General features: G+C 43.6%; 1 protein-coding gene across 2 annotated transcripts in view; it reads left to right on the forward strand.

The window, feature by feature from the left end:
• Positions 1-2,412: 2,412 nt before the first annotated feature.
• Positions 2,413-21,442, forward strand: part of TPPP3 (tubulin polymerization promoting protein family member 3) — a 44,935-nt gene continuing 25,905 nt past the window's right edge. Inside the window, exon 1 of one of the 2 annotated variants that reach the window (XM_068261434.1) lies at positions 2,413-2,644. The gene's annotated coding sequence lies outside the window, so the exon portion shown is untranslated. Of the gene's footprint in view, positions 2,645-2,679; positions 2,761-21,442 lie in introns of those variants that run through there. The other variant, XM_068261435.1, reaches the window with a different exon arrangement.

Here is a 21,442-nt window from a genome sequence, read left to right on the forward strand (position 1 = left end):
GTTATTCACAAAGAATGGACAAGCACCATATAAATAATGAATTATTTTTTGGGTGCAGGTGGCCATTCCTAAATCAGGCAACAGACCCGACCCCCCCCCCCCCCCCCAAGTAGGTAGAATGTGCTAAAAGGGAACTTTAGACAGCTATATATATATATATATATATATATATATATATATATATATATATATATACACACAAAAGGAAAGAGTCCCTTATGTAAAAAGCACCAATAATACCAGATTATATATTATAATGAACAATCCCTTTATTATAAAAAACTCCAACAACAATTCCAACAACTTTATTTTCTATGCATTTTAAAGTTACAACACATATGAATTATGGGGAGCATCTAACCTGCGTACGTGGCTATGCAAGAGAACGTATTATTTTGTAACAAAGACCCCAGCTTTTAAAGTGAATGGGAACCTGTATAAAAAAAAAACAACAGATACTTACCTAAGTAGAGGGAAGGCTCTGGGTCCTTCCTGTTCCTCTCACAGCTCCCTCGTTCCAGTGCTGGCTCCCCCGTAGCAGTATTCAACCGAATTGGACAAATACTGCTTTCCGCTGCTGAGCGGGGGTTTCGGAAGTCTTCGTGTTAACTTTGGAAGTCTTCGGGAGCCTGAGTGCTCCCAAAGACAGGCAGCTCTGTGCTGCACCTGTGCGAGCACATTCTATCGTGCGCTCACGCAGGCGCAGTATGGAGCCCCCTACCTTTGGGAGCACTCAGGCTCCCGAAGACTTCCAAAGTTCCCCCTGCTCGGGGATTCAATCGGGGGAGCTGCCTTGGAAGAAGGGGACCGAGAAAGGAGCTGGAAGGCTTCCCTCTCCTTGGGTAAGCATCTGGCTGATTATTATTATTATTATTTATTTATTTTTTTTGAAAGTTCCCATTTACTTTAACTTAGCTGTCGTGATATTTGTGATTCCTGGATGATTAATTTGCATGAAAACATTTGCATGTAAGTGTGCAAAGGATTAACTGATTTTGTCCAACTCAACATACTGTAAATGATTATTTTATATTTTATATTTGCCTGGGTTTCAGCTTTAAAGGGATACTTAAAGGTCAGAGGAACTAAAAAAAAAAATCCTCTTACCTCGGGCTTCCTCCAGCCCCTGGCAGCCAACCTGTGCCCTCACCACAGCTCCATTGGCTCCCGGTCCCCTCCGGTGCAGGGGCTGACCTCGCCAAGTCGCCATCTTCCTGCGTTCCACTGTGTGGCTCACTGAGTCACACTGACGCCATCTGAGCTGTTCTGTGCAGGTGCAGAACTACTGCGCCTGCGCAGTACAGAACAGTGTAATGGTTAAGGGCTCTGCCTCTGACACAGGAGATCAGGGTTCGAATCTCGGCTCTGCCTGTTCAGTAAGCCTGCACCTATTCGGTAGGAGACCTTAGGCAAGTCTCCCTAACACTGCTACTGCCTATAAAGCGCGTCCTGGTGGCTGCAGCTCTGGCGCTTTGAGTCCGCCAGGAGAAAAGCGCGATATAAATGTTATTTGTCTTGTCTTGTCATATGACGTCAGCGCGACTCTGAGAGCTGCTCGCACAGGCACAGTCGGCATCTCGCGCCAGAGGACCCCGGACCACCAGCGTGGAGCGGATCTGCGGCGAGGGCACAGGACGGCAGGCAGGGGCTGGAGGTAGCCCCAGGTAAGTAGATTTTTTTTATTTTAAAAGTCCTCGGATGTGTGCTTTAAGCCTACAAAAAGAAAAAAAAACAGTTGAACTTACCTGGGGCTTCTTGGAGTCATCCTGTGCCCACGTCGTCATTCCAAGGCCCCTACACCAGGCAGCGGTGACCCCCTCAAAGCTGGCCGGTCGCGGCCAGTCAGAGGCTACGGTGCATGCGTGGCCACAAGCCATGCACACCCTGATTGAGCTCTCATTGTCGGAAGCGTTCTGCACATGTACAGTAGCGATTTTCCCATGCTGCACATGTGCAGAATGCTGCCGTGCGTGGGACTGGGGACGCGATTAGGAGGTGCGTGACCAGCCAGCTTTGAGGGGGTCACCACTCCTTGCTGGAGGATCTCAGAAGAACGGTGCCGGCACAGGATGACTGCAGGGGTCTGCAAGAAACCCCAGGCAAGTTAAACTGCTTTTTTGTTTTTTTTAGCCTTTAGATTTCCTTTAAGCACCTATGACACTTCTGGAGTATTCACACAAGCTTTGTGCTGTTAACTTACATGACACCAAAACGTTCTGCATTGCAACACAAAGTATAGACATGCAGCAGGGACAGTATAATAACAAATGATTGTGAGGCACACAGCACATCACTGCTGCACAATGACACTTGCTAGCCCAGTGGTGAGGCAGCTAGCCAGCCTGTGAATGAATCCTGTGCCTAATTGCCAGGCTTTGTCCTCTCCTGACACACCCCTCTGCCTCTTCCATCCCCATTCCCCACCAAGTGAAATCTTGTCTGCAGCAAGCAAGGAGGGTGCATCTCTTATGCCTCTCACAGTGACCTTGGTCACTTATATTTATATTACACTCCCTTGATGTTTTACAGGATGTCTCTATGGATACAGGAATAAACACAAGATAATAGCCCTACAGACTTTAAAGCAGCAATTCATTCTACAGGCCAGGCTGGGAGAGGAGGCGTCTATAGCTGAACAGAGGAGGTAAGAACAGGATTCTCTTTCAGTCACTCCACACATAACATAACACAACACAGACACACACCTTCCAAAATTACACTAATTCCCTTTTGCAAATCTTTACCTGCTGTAAAGATCAGGTGAGCAACCTATTTGCATTTTGCTTTGAAAATGCTATATAAATCCTTTTTTATATATTCTGTGGGTGCATTATAAAAATAAATATATTTTTTATATATATTTTTGCAAAATATGAGGTGGCAATCCATATGCAATTTTTCTGTAAAAATCCTATGTGACTATGTGCTGCAGGTGCATGACAGGAATGGAAATCCGATGCAAGTGGGGAAAAAATCCTATAGAATCATCTTATTACAGGAGGATCTGCTTTTTCCCCTGTGTGGAGTAACAGCATGCTTGCTCTGCCAGGAGATGTTCTGTGGAGCTCTGTGGCTGGACATAGTCCCTGTGCTGTCTCAGGCATGTCTTCCCATAAACCTTGCCTCAGGCTGTCTTCCTTGCTAATGTGTCATATTTTTATCTTTGCTTCCCAGCTAACTGTACATGAGATGTGGACAGACTTTGACATCTGTTTCTGCAGGGTGGGAACTCATACTAACATCTTTTTTTTTTAGAAGTTCCTTCTTTAATGGTAGTAATTTATGTGTTGCAATTTGTATCATTTTTACAATGCTTTGGGAGGTTTGAAAGTAGATTTACGTCTATTTATGCCAGTAATGTCACAGTGTAATGCAAATATTTACATAAATGGCTTAGAAAGGATAGTAATACGGAAAGTTATTACTTTACCACTCTGTAAGCAAAATGTCATTTGTTAGGAAAGAATAGACTCTCTGCAATTTATTATAACGCCTTAAAGAATATATTCTGTAAAGTTTAGTAACCAACAGGTATTCTTTTGTGATGTATATACTGTATAGATGTATATCATTGTTGTGAATCTCAGTTGTGTAAGTGTCATTATGTCATTGTCACACTCATATAGATGCCTATAGTATGTTACTGGAGTATATTGAGAGGTCTGATCCCTATGTTCCACTCCTTTAAGATTAATGAATGACTATTTGAAGTTGACTATGTGTGCAGAGTTGTTGCATAGACTGATACTGATTATAATCATGTAAATAAATACGACTTTGTGAAATTGTTTATCAGGAACATTTTTGGAACCTTTATCTTTTTTTTGCCACTCAGAGGATCAGTTATAGTCAATCTAAGTGTACATGTTTCATAAATGTGTAATGGAAATTAAATATTTATACTATAGATGCTAAAATGACATTTTTGACAGTGAAAATTGAAGGCACTTAAAGTTGGTGTCCATGTAATGCTGTTGCTGATAATGTGAGGGATGCACTAGTCCTAACTGAATGAATGAAGACTAGTGGACGGAGTGTAGGGTGTGGTCTGAGATGTGGATGTCTTCATGTACATTGATGCCTGCTACTGCTCATCCAGGATTTACATGATATCTGCTCGTCTTGCTAAAGTATAGCCACAAACAACAAATAAAATAGCCAGGAAAAAGGATCTACAGATTAAGTATTGTATAATAATATTTTTTATTTATTTAGTCTCCTGTCTATATGATAGACCTCTATATGTAATTTATATGTGCTTTATAGTATCGTGTAAATTGTCCCTCAAGTCTATATTATTCTTGTAGATATAAGTTGTGAGAGCTTACCCCATTCAGCTGGGGTCAGGGGCGTAACTATAGGGCCCCTCTTAATGTTCACACCCCTTCTCTTGCCTCCCCTTGGGGGCCCTCACAGCCTAGGGGTCCATCTCACAAGGGTCATAAAACAAGTGTGGCCACACCTATGGGCCCCTCTACAGTGGCAGGGCCCCCCCCCCCCCCCAGTTACGCCCCTGCCTGGGGTATAGACATTTCAGTAGCAGCTACAGCAGTTTCAATGGGGCCCTGGAGCAGGGGGAGGAAGGCAAGTGGCATCTAATGTGTTTAATGCCCTTTTATTTTGTCTGCATCACTTTGTCCTGTGGCCACCAGGATTCTGCTAAATCAATCAGTGGACTCAGAGAGAAGGGTGTTGGATGTATCCAGAGTGCTCATTTGGGAGATAAGTGGGTCCTCACAGAAGTTTGCAAGGGTACAAGGGGGGTAATTATACCTGTATGTCTATGCATTGTACCTTGTATGCTAGAGTATACTGCCAAATCCACTTATATCCCTCCATGGTGGGAGAAGTACTGAAAGCTGTCACCATTCAACTGTTCCTAGGTCTGGAGGCCCCTTTATAATGTTGCTTCAAGGTTCATGATTTTTAGCTATGCAGCTGCCATGCAAGTTTTAGTTGCAGAAAAACAAAGGTTGCAAAAATGAGATGTAAGGGATGAGTTAGAACTGTGTCTAATGAGGCCTATTGCAAAAGCATTATAGGTACTCTTAACTTTTTAACTTCCATCTCATAGGCAAACCTTAAAGAGGGACTGCAGTGAAAATAACTTAATGAATAAAATTGTCTACTTTTTTACAATATTCATTTATAAATTATTTGGTCAGAGTTTGCCCATTGTAATATCTCTCCTCACCGGTTTACTATGGAAAGATGGATATCATTTTAAAGCTCTCTTTCTCCTCTTTCTGGCAACACCTAAATCGTCGCCCTACACCTTTTAGTTTTCTCTATTTTCGCGATTGAAATTGTGGCCGCGGCGATTTCAATCGCGAAAATAGCGATCACTAAAAGGAGTAGGGCGGCGGTTTATATATCATTGGAAAGAGGAGAAAGAGAGCTTTAAAATAATATGCATCTTTCCATAGTTTCTGCACTGCTCGGAGTCCCTTTAAAGTACAGCCCAAAGTCCACCTCCCACAGCCTCTGTCTGAGTGCCAGTAGCGGCACCAGTTTGTGAGAGTTGCAGACTTGGAAAAACCATTACAAAGGACCAGGACAGGAGCACAAGGGACATAGTGAAGGCCTTTATGATAGGGTTTTCAGAGATAGGTCAGAGGCACTTTAGCTTATCTGCCGACACACTAAGCTTGCTTCCATATAATTTTGCCTGATGTAGCGGGCAGTTGACCCGGGGAACACAATGCAATACCTTCCACTCCTCTTTGGAATAAATATCATTTTTGTTATGATATTTTCCTGTTGAGTCTTCGGAGGGGAGGTAAGTGCACTATTAACCCCCCAAGTTTATCCTTTTTAAATCAACTGGTTTAATTCTTGTTGGCGCCCGTTACCCATACAATCTTGTAAATAAAAAGATTTGCTTTGTCCTATTTTATCCAATACAAGCAAATCTGTTTTTATTCGTGGCTTTTTAGGGCATGGTGTTTATTGGTAAGTGAGTGCATTAGCACCTGCAATACCTTTATCATTGGTGCTGCATCTTTGCCTCCTCAAGTGTAGCTCACACTCTTTAAGCATATATGATCCATGTTACTCTTGCAGCCAACCCCAAAAAATTTCATTACAGTCTTCACCAAAATATTTTGAAGGTAACGTGGATGAGCTACGCATTATTATTTTTTCACTGACAATACAGTTTCCTTTAAAATAACTTATCTTTAAACAAATACTGAAGCAATGTTGAAAATAGATAGATACTTACCTATGTAGAGGGAAGGCTCTGGGTCCCATAGAGCCTTCCTGGTCCTGGTACTCTGTCTGTGCCCTCAGTCTACCGCTGTCCCCCTGTTGAAGTTATTTGACCAATTGGTCTAATACGCCTTTGGGAGTCCTGGTGAAGGCTTCAGAAATACCACCTCCCCCGAGTAAAGTATTTGAAGGATGAGCATGTCAATACTGCATACTTGTGAGTCCAGATGCACCCATCTTCAGGAGCACTCAGGGACACAAGTGCCTCCCAAGCCCTCCAAGGATTCCCAAAGGCTCAGAATTTCAGGAAGGGACAAGGTGGGCCAGTTTTTTCAGTGTTGCTTCAGATTTGTAAAGTGTTTACTTTTTGTCACATTGTTACATTGTTTGTTGTTACATACTTGCAAAGCACTCTGGGACCTGCAACATGTTGAGCATTCTGATATGAAAACACTAACTTTGCTCAGGAATGTCGCTATTACCAAGCCATTCTAGTTAACCAAGGATGTAATAAGCCATAAGCCTGGCAACACTAAAGCATGGTCTAGTGGTATGGGTTCTCTGCAGTGGCGATGCTACGCAGTGGAGTGATGGGTTCTCAGCAGTGGCGATGTGGCTATGCAAATGTTGTGACTGCAACGGAGTTCCTGGAACAGAGGGATCTGACCAGGGGCTCACCTTCAGATATGCTGGTAATGATCACCTCTGTATGTTTTATTTTTTGTTCCTCCGCCTTAACCTTTGTGACACAGCAGGTGATCCTGGCAGGGTTTGGTGCTTCTCATCATTTAGTATATATAGAGTGCTAAAAGGGGGCCTAGTGTAAAACTCACACTTTGGCCCGTGGCTCTGAAGCTATGCCACTGGTCATCTGTGAACTATACAGCAAAGTAGGGGTTTGTACTATATACTGTTTTATTACTCTTTTGGCTATGGAGTTAGAGTGCTCAGAGTAGAGACAGGAATGGTTTTAGATTAAATGGGGCCCTGGGAAAAAATGAATTTGGGCCCCTTAAATTTCTCTCTGTGTTGACAGTTAACTTCTGACCTCTACAGTCTTGATGATTTGTGGGCCCCTATAGAGTTTGGGGTCCTGGTTGATTGCCCAGTTTGACGCTAAGGAAGCACTGGCCTCGTCTGAAAGGTAATTACAAGTGTGAATAGGCAAATGCCTGTATTAACACTGGTCAGTGGTTCACCTAGAAGAAAATTAGGTATACTTTACAAGGAAAAGCAAGGCTGATTCCTTTACTGTGCCAGTACAGTGTAACAATACCTGGTCTTTAAGGAATATCCATTTTGAACAAGAAGTTCTATAGTCTCTCGAGAGAGAGAGATGCAGTCATTGTTCTATAGTCTAAGAAGGAAACATATATTTAGCTCTATAACCTTATGCTGTGCTCAAGGCTTGTTGTCCTCTGTGACTTACATGTACCAATATTAATTAATGGCTCCAATTACTAGAACACTTTGGGAATTGTACAGATTTGATCTCGCCATTGTGAGCAGTGCCTACTTCTCCCCGCCCAAAGCATTCTCTGTTACGCATTGCTTACACCACTACAGACTGTTGTCATGGCGATTGGATGGCTGAGGAACAGCCGTGACATGATCTGCCTGCAGAGCCCACAGGGATACAGATTAGGGTGGTGGATCCAGAGAGAAAAAAATGATTCAGTGATGCAGAATGTTATGTTAACTACTTAAATGTCAGCCAGAAGAAACATCAACAAGACAGGAGGGCCGGGATTTAGTATAAGCTTCCTGCACAGCTGATATTGCTGTCATTTGTGTTATGGCTTTACTGAAACCATAATTACAAGACTACCTTAATTACTAATAAACAGAGTGTGCACTGAGAAGTGAATACTCTGTATGTATATCATATGCTGCACATGTACCATGTGTGACTGAAGAATGGCAGCAGAGATTGCATGATGTAGTTTCCAAGTGTTGGTCTTTGGGAACTGTAATAGTATGTTTTCTCTTCTTCCACATTAGTGTGCATATGCCGTACACAGATATATACAGTATAAAATGCTTCAAAACAATTGCTTAAAGCGGACCTGAACTCAGAACTTCCTCTGTAAATGATAAGCAACAGCATAATAACCTTTAAAGAAAAACATTTCTTTGTTACAGCCGATACAAATCCTGCAATAAATCTGCAGTGTGTCATTGACGCAGACATAGGGTTGACATCCTTTGTTTACAAATTATCTGCTCTGTCGAGGCAGCCAGCTGACACAGCTGAGAGATCAAATTACAGTCGTGACTAGTAACAGATGAGGTGGAATTAGACAGGCTAAATACATAGAGGGTGCCTTTCTGCATGTTTTCCTTCTGTGCAGGTCCACCGTAACAACATCTGGAAAGCAGCCAGTGTTAATACTAGTGTAGGGGTAAAGGGGAACAAACCTACAGTGGGATGCAAAAGTTTGGGCAACCTTGTTCGTCATGATTTTCCTGTATAAATCATTGGTTGTTACGATAAAAAATGTCAGTTAAATATATCATATAGGAGACACACACAGTGATATTTGAGAAGTGAAATGAGGTTTATTGGATTTACAGAAAGTGCGCAATAATTGTTTAATTAAAATTAAGCAGGTGCATCAATTTGGGCACCACAAATAAGATATGAAATCAATATTTAGTAAATCTCTGAGACAGCTTTCTGTATCCGTCCCCTAAACCATGATGGTGAACAATCTTTGTCTTCAGGTCATTTGAGATTTGTTTTGAGACCCCATGTTACTCTTCAGAGAAAATTAAAAGAGGAGGGAAACTTACAACTGACCCCCTTAAATACTCTCTCATAAATGGATTCACCTGTGTATGTAGGTCAGGGGTCACTGAGCTTACCAAACCAATTTGAGTTCCAATAATTAGTTCTTCAACTTTAGTTTTTATTGACTGAAAGAGTTAACAGAAGCTTTATGCATACACAATTATAATCAGGTTATACATTAATAGAAATGTCTGTAGGCAGCCGTGTGTTAAGTGGCTTTAATAAGCCCTTGGGGAGGATGACTAGTCCATGGCCTTGTTCGCAGTAGGATAATGTAGTCTATTACTGTGGCCATGAGCGAAAGAGTCCAGGCTGCCGGATACCAATAATTAGTTCTAAAGGTTTTGGAATCAATAAAATGACAACAGTGCCCAAATTTATGCACCTGACGAATTTTATTTAAACAATTATTGCACACTTTCTGTAAATCCAATAAACTTCATTTCACGTCTCAAATATCTCTGTGTGTCTCCTATATGATATATTTCACTGACATTTTTTATCGTAACAACCAACGATTTATACAGGAAAATCATGACGATTAACAAGGTTGCCCAAACTTTTACATCCCACTGTATCTATCCCTTCCTGATTAACATTCAGTTGGAGAGTGATATAATCCTATAGCACACTGCAAACTCAACTGTGATTGATTGCAGCAGAAATGTATACAGCATCAACTGAACTACAAGCATGCTGCTCAATGCATATGTGGCCATTGTTACCCCACTGCTCCTGTCGCGCTCCTTTGAACACAAATCTTCCAACATTGATCAGTTAACTGTCCAAAATATATCAAAAGTGAATTGATTGAATATGTATATGGCAAGAAATGCCCATCACTTTAAATCACAGTGATGGAATTGTCCTCAAAAATTAATATGGGGAACACCTGAGACACTCTGCAGTCTGCAGAGCACTTTTTGATCCTTTAGCGTTGCATTTGCACTTTAAAAAAGAACAAGCTCCCATTGACTTGCATAAAAATCATGGAAAAATCGTGGTAAAATGGGCACAATGATGATTTAAAATCAAGCGAAATCGTGAAATTTTGTGAAAAATTGTGATTTAGGCGATTTTGCTGCGATTTTTATGCAAGTCAATGAGAGCATTTTTTTGAAAAATACAAATCCAGCTCTGACAGATCAAAAAGCGCTCTGCAGTGTTTCCTAGGCCTAATGGCAAGCTTTAGATGTCTTGTAGGGGAGATAGTACCCACATTCATTTTCCAGTTTGATTCCCTGCAGATTTGATTACTCTAGTTGACTTGGATGGGAATCGTTTCCTGATTGAATTTTTATCAATTTCGACCAAAAATTGATTGAAAGCATCTATCAGACTGTAGATTGATGCCCCATAGTGTTGAACTGCAATCATGGTTCCCTGCTGGAATCTATTGAAAACTGATGTGTGGTGTGTGGTAGTAATCAATTCCCTTCAGAGAAAAATCAATGGTTTTGGAAAGTTGGGTGGAAATCTATATCTGTATATGACCAGCTTTGGTGATGACATTTTGTCTGGATAACTTTGGTGTGACTCTTTTATCACTTTAGAATGCACATTTGAGCATCATGATCATAACTTCTGACAGTTGTATCTGCTGGAAAGAACGTTGTCTCTACAACAGGCTGTGCATGCGAGATGCCTAGCTGGGATTGCCCTGGGAACTGTCTCAGATGGCCAAGAATGCATATCCGTATATACAGTATCTGTCTGCTTTCATTTAAACAATGAAAAAAAAATCCTCATTGTCTTTGCCCTTGTAAAAATTATACCAATACACAAGTTATTCTATAGATGAAAGGAAACCTGTAGACAGAAGGATATGACGCCTGGCATATTTATTCCCTGTATAAAAAAGAAAATCTACCTGCTTAACCCCCTTGCCTTTCCAATTATTTCGGCAAGGGGGCGGCGCAGCACTTTTTTTTTTTATTATTTTTTTTTTTAATTCATGTAGCTAGCCTAATGCTAGCTACATGATAGCCGCTGACAAGCGGCATCCCCCTACCTATCACGATCGCCGCCGGCGCTCTCTGCAAGCAGGAAATCCCGTTCAGAACGGGATTTCCTGCTCGTCTTCCCCGTGGCGACGGGGCGGGATGACCTCACCGATGTCATGGACATCGGGACGTCAGAGGGAATGCCGATCTACCCCTCAGCGCTGCCTGGCACTGATTGGCCAGACTGCGCAAGGGGTCTGGAGGGGGGGGGGCGGCACGGCGCGGCGGGTAGCGGCGAATCGGCGGTGAGTGGCGGCGATCGAGATATGCACACAGCTAGCAAAGTGCTAGCTGCGTGCAAGGAAAAAAAAATTGTGAAATCGGCCCAGCGGGGCCTGAGAAATCCTCCTGCGCAGGTTACCCCGAGCTGAGCTCGGGATAATCGGCAAGGAGGTTAAAATGGGGCAGATTTATACAACCTTCTTAATTACAACTGTAATTTACAGGTGAATGCCATGGGGTTGTCAGTGCAATTCTCTATGCTTTTATCTTGGTATTATTATTATTATTATGAATTGTATTTATTTAGTGCATGTGGCTGGAAAGTGTACTGGTTAAGGGCTCTGCCTCTGACACAGGAGACCAGGGTTTGAATCTCAGCTCTTCCTGTTCAGTAAGCCAACACCTATTCAGTAAGGAGACCATGGGCAAGACTCCCTAACACTGCTACTGCCTATAGAGCGCACCCTAGTGGCTGCAGTTCTGGCGCTTTGAGTCCACAAGGAGAAAAACACAATATAAATGTTCTGTATCTAGGACATACAAGTAGCTCACAAAAAAAAGATCATGCAGATGTCTAAGAGTAGTTCAATGTCTTTGGTAGAAATTGCTCTTTCGCCTCTCCTGTGTTCTGTTTGTCCACTGTGATCGAGAATTCTCTGTCCTCCATTTTGAAAATGGCTGTTACCCCCTAACAGCTTCCTGGTCAGCACGCACGCTGTTAAACTGTCCTGGCTATATGAGCATTTTTTTCAACCCACCTAAAGTCAAGATATGCATTTACCTCCAAACTAAGCGAATAACTCACTTGAGAAGAATGTTGCAAAAATATATTAACTTTTATTGCGCAACACATTTCAGTGTACTCTGCCAGCTTCTTCAGGTGGAGATGTCTTCATGTGTTCTTCATTGTGAACAGTGTGAGTGCCTCTGTCTCAGTGTAACTGGACTGCTCATCAATTGCTTGCTGAGATGTGCCTGACATTGATATAACGGTAACACAATGCCAAGCTCAATAAACACTTCCATCAGATGTCCGTGAGCATCCTCATGTACATCCTATTTTATGACTGTCCCTGACTATTTTAGGTTTGCAAAGGCATCAAACATTAAATTTCCCAGCATGTGTGAACAAGATCTTAGATCCGTTCATAAATAAGACAACAGTTGTCTATTCTAATTGTCAATCCAGTGCTGTGCAACGACTACTGACTGGATGCTACAGTGAACTATGGATCAAGAATAAGTCAAGCAGATTTTAAAATCTGTCTAACCATATCATTCGACCTTGAAAGCCCATTCCTGTGATGTCTATGCACAGTTTTATACCCCTGTACCACCATTGCAGCCATATGCCTGTACTGTTTTTTTTTTTTCCAAAACAACATTAATAAGGGCCTGTGGGCCTGGCTATGGCATCATAGCCCCCAGCATCCAGGAGCCCCTGTTCTTGCCGCAATGAAAGCTACTGCAGTACGCACAGATAGGTGTAGTATACAATACACTAATGTACTACAGGAAGATGTAGCATAGTAGTGTACAACATCTTGCAACGTGCATTACCTGGCTTGCCCCATTATTCATGTGACAACGGAGAGTAGGGAAGGCAGCATGGAAGGGGCCCTGGGCTGGGGAGCCATGGATCAGCCCACACAGTTAACGATTGCCCCCACCCCACCAGCACCCACATTTTAAAGGCTCCTGGAGATCTATTTCAACATTTCTGCAGTTAATGTAGCCATACAATTATTCATAGAAGAGGAAATGATCCCTTTCAGATCAGAATTTAATCAGAGGGATCGATTACTGCCATACACTGGTGGGTGATTCTCTAGAAATGTCATCATGAAACCTATAGATCGCTGCTCGGAGAATGTTAGATGGCGAAAGCCCTGTCTAATTAGGCTGTACAGCGCTGTGATCTAAGGCAGACATGGCTGTCCTCCTGGGGGAGACAGGAGCGATCCGCTGTCATAGGCTGAAGCCTATGACAGCCGATCAATATGATTGGCTGGCGGGGGGAGGGAGGGAGGGACGGGAATACATTATTGAAATAAAAAGAGTAACATTTAATAATAAAATAATAACATAAATATTTACAGTATAAAAAAAAACATTGAGGGAGCAATCAGACCCCACCAACAGAGAGCTCTGTTGATGGGGAGAAAGGGGGGGGGGGAATCACTTGTGTGCTGTGTTGTGTGGTCCTGCAGTGAGGCCTTAAAGCTGCAGTGGCCCTTTTTGTGATAAATGGCCTGTTCTTTAGGGGGGTTTAACACTACGGTCCTCAAGTGGTTAAATTGATTTTAGGTTAAGGGCTGGTTCACATGGACGTCTGGCGGCGGTCGGGGCCTGTGACGTCTCGTTCGGTGGCGGCGGTACAGCGATCATCGGCTTCCAATCGCGATTGGTGTTTCTCATCCCTGCAAGGGGACATGAAACCGCGGCAGCTAAGCGACCCTAGAACAATGCGTTAAATCAGGATCGGAACGCTGCGAGTCCCGAGCGCTTGGCACTTGGCAGTAGACGCTGCCAAGCGTCTGTGTGATCCAGCCCTAAAAGTTAGGTGGGAGGTCCAGAAGGGGTATGGGAGTGTTGGGGTGGGGTGGGGGGGGGGTCCAAAAGAAAGGGAGTGACCCAGAAAAGAAATTGCTATGGGGCCTAGTCATTTCCAGCTCCTCTCCTGCTTGTTATAGCTAAATTATGAATCAAAACTAGCAAGACCTCACAGAAGAAATCTCAGAATGATGTTATCTGTATAAAACATGTCTGAGTAATTGGCATGTGGTTTTATTTATCTTTCTTTAAGACCCTCCAAAAAATTGGTGGAACAAATAACATCCAATCCATCAGCAGTACCCAAATTTTCTTCTCTCATAGAAAAAAAAAACTATAAACATGATTGCTTGCTGTTATTGTGAACAAGAATTGGCTTTTGTTTTAATGCCTAATGCTGGGAATACACGTTACATTTTCCGCGTTCGATTCTCCGCGCGATCTATTAGCTATTCGATTCCCCGCTCATTTCTCTTATCTTCTGCTTTTTTTTTGTTATCTTTTTTCCATTCACTTCTATGAGAAATCGAGCAGAACAGAATCGAGTGAAGAATCGGACATGTTGGAATTTTATCATCGAAGGCATCTATCAGAACGACGGTTCGTAAAAGCGTAACGTGTATTCCCAGCATTAATCAGATCAGGCCTCTCAAACTGCCATGTGTTACATCAGAGATAACTAAGCGGCACTAAAAATCTCAGAGTTACAGATTGCTCAGCAAGCTCTTGGTGAACCAGAACTCCTAGGAGATAATTTGCATATATTCAGCAGTGATGCACTGTGGGACACCTCAGAGCTCACTCCAAGCTGAATTATTGCAAATACCTTCTGTTTTATTTTTACTCAAATTTTTAACACTAACTGTAAGAACCATAACCAAAGCCTTCCACTATTCACCAAATCAGACTATGTGTACTAGATCAGCTGTGCCCAACCTAAGGCCCGCAGGCTATTTGTGGCCTGCTAAGCTGACTTTTGTGGCCTGAGGAGAAGGATCGGGGATTGTGTCATACTATGTCATAGGTTTACACAGCATACTTGCGTTCTCCGCAGTAGCGCTGTGATAGTTAGAGAACCTCATCCATTGGTTGCTGCAGGAACGCCCCTCCAATAGGAATCAGCCTTATTCCTATTGGAGGGAGGTTCCTGCAGTAACCAATGGGCGAGAGTCTCTTACTATCACAGCGCTACTGCAGAGAACCCGAGTACACTGTGTGAACCTATGACACAATCCCCAATCCTCTTCCTCAGTAAGGATTCTTGCTTCGGCTTTCCTCACATGCTCCAGATATCCTCTCCTGGATGCTTTGCCACACTCCGGCTTCTCATCTCAGGGGACAGTGTGTCATCACACCCTACCAGTCGGTCAAACTGTAAAAGACTTTGCTCCACGCTGAACTTCACCCACGGCTAGGCCGCGGCAACTAATTGAGACCCCGGCTTCAGTAGGCTGCAACTACCCGCAGCTCACACATCACTTGTGCTGGCCTGGGCGGGGGGATCACCCAGAGAGCCTCTGCACACACACACAGGTACCCCAGAAAATGGGCATCAAATGGTGAGCACAACAATTCTTGGTTTGCCGTGATCTTTCCTTTTCCAACACCATGTTAGCCGTTACTAGAAAAATGTTAAAGATTTATATTTAAATTTTGTATGTATGTGTTCCGGCCCACAAAATGTATCTTGATATGAAGTGTGGCACTCGGGCAAAGGTTGGGCACCACTGTACTAGATAAATTATCATTGTTATTATTTAGTACTGTATTTATATAGCGCCGCCATCCTCTGCAGCGCTGTATAGAATATATTGTCTTGTCACTTGTCAGAGGGGCTCACAATCTAATCACTACCATAGTCATATGTCTATGTATCACTACACTACCACTAACTCCCATAATCGTTACAGATTGTTTTAGGTAACAAAACTTTTGTGTGTGCAAGGCTTTGGCATTCATCTCCCCCCCCCCCCCCAGGTTAGCTTCTATGGATGGATGCTCCCAAAAATAGGTAATGTAATGATACAAAACTCCAGATGGGAGAACCCAAACCACAGGGTAAATGTAAAAAGATTAAATTATTTATTCAGCACGATTAAAAGGACAAAGCGTTTCATGGGTCTCAGCCCACTTCTTCAGGTCAATACAAGTGCCTTTTAAAATATGGTCACAAGCATGAATGCCAGAAATCTCCTTTGGAGGTGTTCACCTTCCGGCTGTGGTGTTATCTACAACCAAGAAGGACCAACCAGGAGTATGACTATCCAGTTTTCAGTAGGACCTGGAATATTGAGCGGGGACGGTTATTTCCCCGTTGGCGATATATGGTGGTTGCAGGGGCTGCAATCCATCTTTGTGAGTATAAATACTCTTATACTACAATCTAATATCCCACTATACTGCACTATTTGGCTCCTGGTCTCTCCTTGTCATACAGGTGATGGTGGTATCCCTACAGTGACCAGTGCCACTTTTTCTACTAGCTCCTATAGATATTTGCCTGTTACGAATTAACAGTGCTGATGCAATTATCACTAGTCCTTCACCCCTCAAGGCTTAGCTAGAGATGACTACCTGTAAGTTCCACTCCCCAGACAGGTGTTTATCATAACAATGAAGTAAATAAAATGTCCATAGCAACCAAGAGGATGACAACTTGTATGTCTACACTCATTTGATTATAAGCACATTTGGGATGTGTTAGGGCCTGTGTGCACAAACTGTAGAACAAATACATCACAAATCTGTGTAGTGCCTATGCTGTCTTCCTGCCCTAGTGGAAATGCTTATACAGTTTTCCAAAGCACAGCAAAATACAACATGCATCAGAATGCTCAAACACAATCAGACCAGCCTTGTACATGGGTCTTTAGCTATGTGTAGCGTCTCAGCTATTATGTTTTATTATAATTATTTAGCAGTCAACAGTTAGCATTGTGCGTTATGCACACTTTATGACACATACAGTAAAGCTTAAAGTACATGAAAAGTATGTTTCACAGCAACTGTAGACACACAGGTTGTTGGGTAAGGCCCAGCATGCCTCCTCACCGCCAGGGGCCTAACAATAGGCCCTGCAAGGGATGCAGAGGTGGCCCAGAGACTGACAACTAAGGGCATGGAGAGAAAAAAACTTTCTGCTCTCTGCACAATTGTTCTAATGACTGCATCTGCTCAGCCACTGATAAGGAATCATATTAAGTTTTACAGAAGATTTGTAGGCAGTCCCTATTCAGTTTTGTGCACACCATGGGCTTGATTCTCTAAAGTGTGATAACTGCTTTCACAGCAGTTATCACGCGATCTGCTGCGCGCAGTGCTTATCACGCGAACAGCATTAGTTCACGTGATAAGCGCAGGTTATCGCGCGATCACGTGCACTTTTCACGTGAAAAAAAAGTGTCAGTTTACCTGTGCAGAAAGCGAGGGGGACCCAGTGATTTCTAGTTACGCCCCTGCCATGCTCACCGCACTTCTAACACACTGGTGTAAACATGCCACTACTATATAATCACATCGCATTTGCCATGGGGTTATATTGTCAATTGTAACACAACAGGAACGCTACTGATAAAAACTTAATAAATACATTTGCTTATTTTTGACAGTATTACTTTGTAAATGATATGGCCAATGTTAGCCCATTTTAAAATCTCACTCCCCCCCGATTTACATTCTTAAATTTATCACAGGTGGCAACATCTGTAATACTGGCAAGTTGGATCGCTGCGGAATGTTTGTGCGTTCTGAAGTGAGCGGGAACCGCACCTGGTCTCCCAGAGTGCACTTGGAGGAGAAGGCTATGTGATATCATAGCCTAGGCTAAACATTACTGGGAAGGTGGGGTTCCATACCAATCTACAGCAATATGGGGATATAGAAAGCAGAGCCTGATCATCCACAGGCAACTTAGGCATTTGCCTAGTGCCTAGAGAGACACTAGGGGCCTAGTTGATGCTAGCCTGACTTTAAATCCTACCAAAAAAGGCAGGTGGCCACCAAGAGTGGGTCCAAATTTGTTATATGCCTAGGGCCCCATTTCACCTTAACCTCTTGAGGACCGCAGTGTTAAACCCCCCTAAAGACCAGGCTAATTTTCACTAAATTGGCCACTGCAGCTTTAAGGCCAAGCTGCAGGGCCGCACAACTCAGCACACAAGTGATTCCCCCCCCTCCATTTTCTCCCCACCAACAGAGCTCTCTGTTGGTGGGGTCTGATCGCTCCCCCCATTGTTTATTTTTTTATTTATCTATATTTATGTTTTGTTTTTTTAATAAAATTCTCTATTTATTGATTTTTTTTTCTCCCTGAGAACCCTCCCTCCCCCCAGCCAGCCAATGACGCGATCGGCTGTCATATGCTTCAGCCTATGAGAGCCGATCGCTCTGTTCTGCCTTAGGGGGACAGCCGTGTCACACGGCTGTCCCCATACAGCGCTGCTGCAGATCGCAGCGCTGTACTTAGTGAAAAGACGGCAGTTTCGCCGTGTAACATTCTCCCGAGCTGTGATCGCCGCTCGGAGACTGAAGGCGGGGCGGAGCAGGAGATGCACGCACACCCTGCGCGCGATCTCCTGCAGTAGCCGGCCCCAGGACTTGACGCCAATTGGCGTTAGACGGTCCTGGGGCTGCCGCCGCGGTCGCACCCATTGGCGTGATGCGGTCGTTAGTTAATCCATCCCTGATAGAAAGTGTTTCTGATGCTGAAACCAGGATAATTCACGTAAAAATAGGGTATCCTGAATAATGTATTACATGCCATGTTGTTATGGTGCCTCCTTCAATATTCAGGCTTGCACTTCGGCTGACACAGGGATTTGAAATCATGCTTTTTTAATTAATAGCATTAGCCAGCATATCATGTCATCCTTACACCTCGTTTTGCCTGAAATATAATCATGAAACACATTGTAAAAAAACATATTTCACACTATTATTACTCTAAATGTCCTGCAGATTGTTAGAAAATAATGTATAAGGGATGCGCAGTTTCAAAACACTTCTAATAAACTCATCGTTAACTTTCACCAAGATAATATTTTTATTCTCTGACCAGAATAGTTTACTGCCTCAGGATAGCTGTTGGTATTAATGAAACCACATCTGCATGATACAGGGAGATAACATTTTCTGCATGCTAGGAATAGCTGCAGTAACGGATCCCAGGCTTCTGTGAATACATTTCCGCACTTTTGACAAGTGTTTTGGTGTATCCTAAGAGTTGACAAAATGCCACAAGCGATAAAAATACTTAAGACGTTGGCTGCAGCTGCTTGGCCTTTGTAAATGGAAGTCTATGCCCCGTGTATGGTGATTGGTTGGTAACTTGCAATAAGTAATATCATTGCCATCCAAATGCAGCTAGTTTGCGATCATTTAAAACACTGCAATGCTTTTTTTTTTTCATTTTTTTATATAAAACCAAAGATGATATTATTTTGCCACACAAAATAAGGAACTAATGTTAAGATAAAAAATAGAATTTTAGGCACTCACGCTCATGATCGAAAACGTCTCAGGCACTGAAGAAGCAGGCCAAAACCCATGCAACGTGTTGTCTATTGCAGTGTTTCTCAACTTTTTCGAGCCAAGTGCCCCCTATCGCAATTCAGTTCGAGCCAAGTACCCCCTACCAAGTACCGCTCGTGTGTGTATACACCCCAGGTATTGGTGCCCCCAGTATAGATAGATAGCGAGGTATAGGTGCCTGCTCCAGTATAGGTGCCCTCAGTATAGCCAGGCATGGGTGCCCACAGTATATCTAGGTATAGGTGTCCTCAGTATAGCTAGGCATGGGTGCCCCCAGTATAGCCAGGCATGGGTGCCCCAGTACATCTAGGTATGGGTGCCCCCAGTATAGCCAGCCATGGGTGCCCCCAGTACAGTTAGGTATAGGTGCCCCCAGTATAGCTAGGTATAGGTGCCCCCCAGTATAGGTGCCCTCAGTATAGCTAGGTATAGGTGGCCCCAGTATAGCTAGGTATAAGTGCCCCCCAGGATAGGTGCCCTCAGTATAGCTAGGAATAGGTGCCCCCAGTACAACTAGGTATAGGTGCCCTCAGTATAGCAAGGTATAGGTGGCCCCAGCATAGCTAGGTATAGGTGCCCCCCCAGTATAGGTGCCATCAGTATAGCAAGGTATAGGTGGCCCCAGTATAGCTAGGTATAGGTGCCCCCCCAGTATAGGTGCCATCAGTATAGCAAGGTATAGGTGGCCCCAGTATAGCTAGGTATAGGTGCCTTCAGTATAGCTAAGTATAGGTGGCCCAAGTATAGCTAGGTATAGGTGCCCCCAGTTCAGCTAGGTATGGGTGCCCCTAGTATAGCCAGGCATGGGTGCCTCCAGTATAGATATGTATAGGTGCCCCCAAGTACAGCTAGGTGTGGGTGCCCTCCTGTATAGCCAGGCATGGGTGCCCCAAGTATAGCCAGGAGGGGGACGCAGCGCATGAGAGGGGAGCGATGCCCACACATAGAGGCGGGGAGGGGGGTCCACTCCCCCCTCCCTCACCTGGGCTCCCCCATTAGCGCTTTCCCCCCTCCGACACATTAACAGCGGCATGGTGAAAGGAACGCAAACTTCTGCATTCCACGCCGGAGGTCCGATCTTCTTTGAGCCTGACGCAACTTCCTGATAAACAGGAAGCAGCGTCATCGCTGACAGAGAAGAATCTCCGGCGTGGAACGCGGAAGTAAGTCCAAGTTCCTTTTACCATGCCGCCGCTGTTAATGTGTCGGATCGGGAAAGCGCTGACGGGGGAGCCCAGGTGAGGCAGGGGGAGTGGACCCCCTCCCCGCCGCTATGTGTGGGCATGCTCCCCCGTTTTGCACTGAGTCCCCCTCCTGGCTGCGTACCCCCGGCTGGGGTCTCACATACCCCCTGGGGTCCGCGAACCACGTGTTGAGAAACACTGGTCTATTGTACATTAATAAAATGTACCTTTTCTACTTACCAATAGTTTGCCCTTCTGAGAAGGTAAGATATTACACTTCTCATCTATACAATTATCTAAAATAGTATATCGCCAAAGGCGCGTTCCACCAGTGTTTTTAGCATAGTCCATGCAAGGGGATTTTAGTCACAAGGACTTATTGGATTCCTCACCACTAATCCAGGAGAGCGACCAACCAGCATCTGCACTAACAGACCTGGGATCAAAACCCTTTCTATTCAAGATAAATAGGTATCTGTAGTGTTTAAAATGTATGCTTTAATTGATTATAAAATCACAAAATATTAACAAAACGTGTAAATGTATGTAAATTGGCCAAACCAAAATAAAAACAAAATAAAGGGGAATCAGAAATTGCAAAAAAAGAAAGTTAAACATGATGGCCCTTATTCAATTCACCTTTTTCCTAAGTTTTCTCCTAGGCAATAATTCCACATTATCAACAAACTGGCCCTTATTCAATTAACTTTTTCTCCTGCGTTTTCGTCTAGGAGATCATTTTTCATATTCTGTTTAAAGAGGAACTGTAACCAAGGATTGAACTTCATTCCAATCAGTAGCTGATACCCCCTTTTCCATGAGAAATCTTTACCTTTTCTCAACCAGATCATCTGGGTGTGTGTGTGGGGGGGAGGGAGGTGTCTGTATGTCTGATATTGTGGTGAAACCCCTCCCACAGTGTGATGTCAGGACCATGGTCCTGACAGTTT

Source organism: Hyperolius riggenbachi, chromosome 11, assembly GCF_040937935.1.
Source record: "Hyperolius riggenbachi isolate aHypRig1 chromosome 11, aHypRig1.pri, whole genome shotgun sequence".
NCBI classification, from domain to species: domain Eukaryota; kingdom Metazoa; phylum Chordata; class Amphibia; order Anura; family Hyperoliidae; genus Hyperolius; species Hyperolius riggenbachi.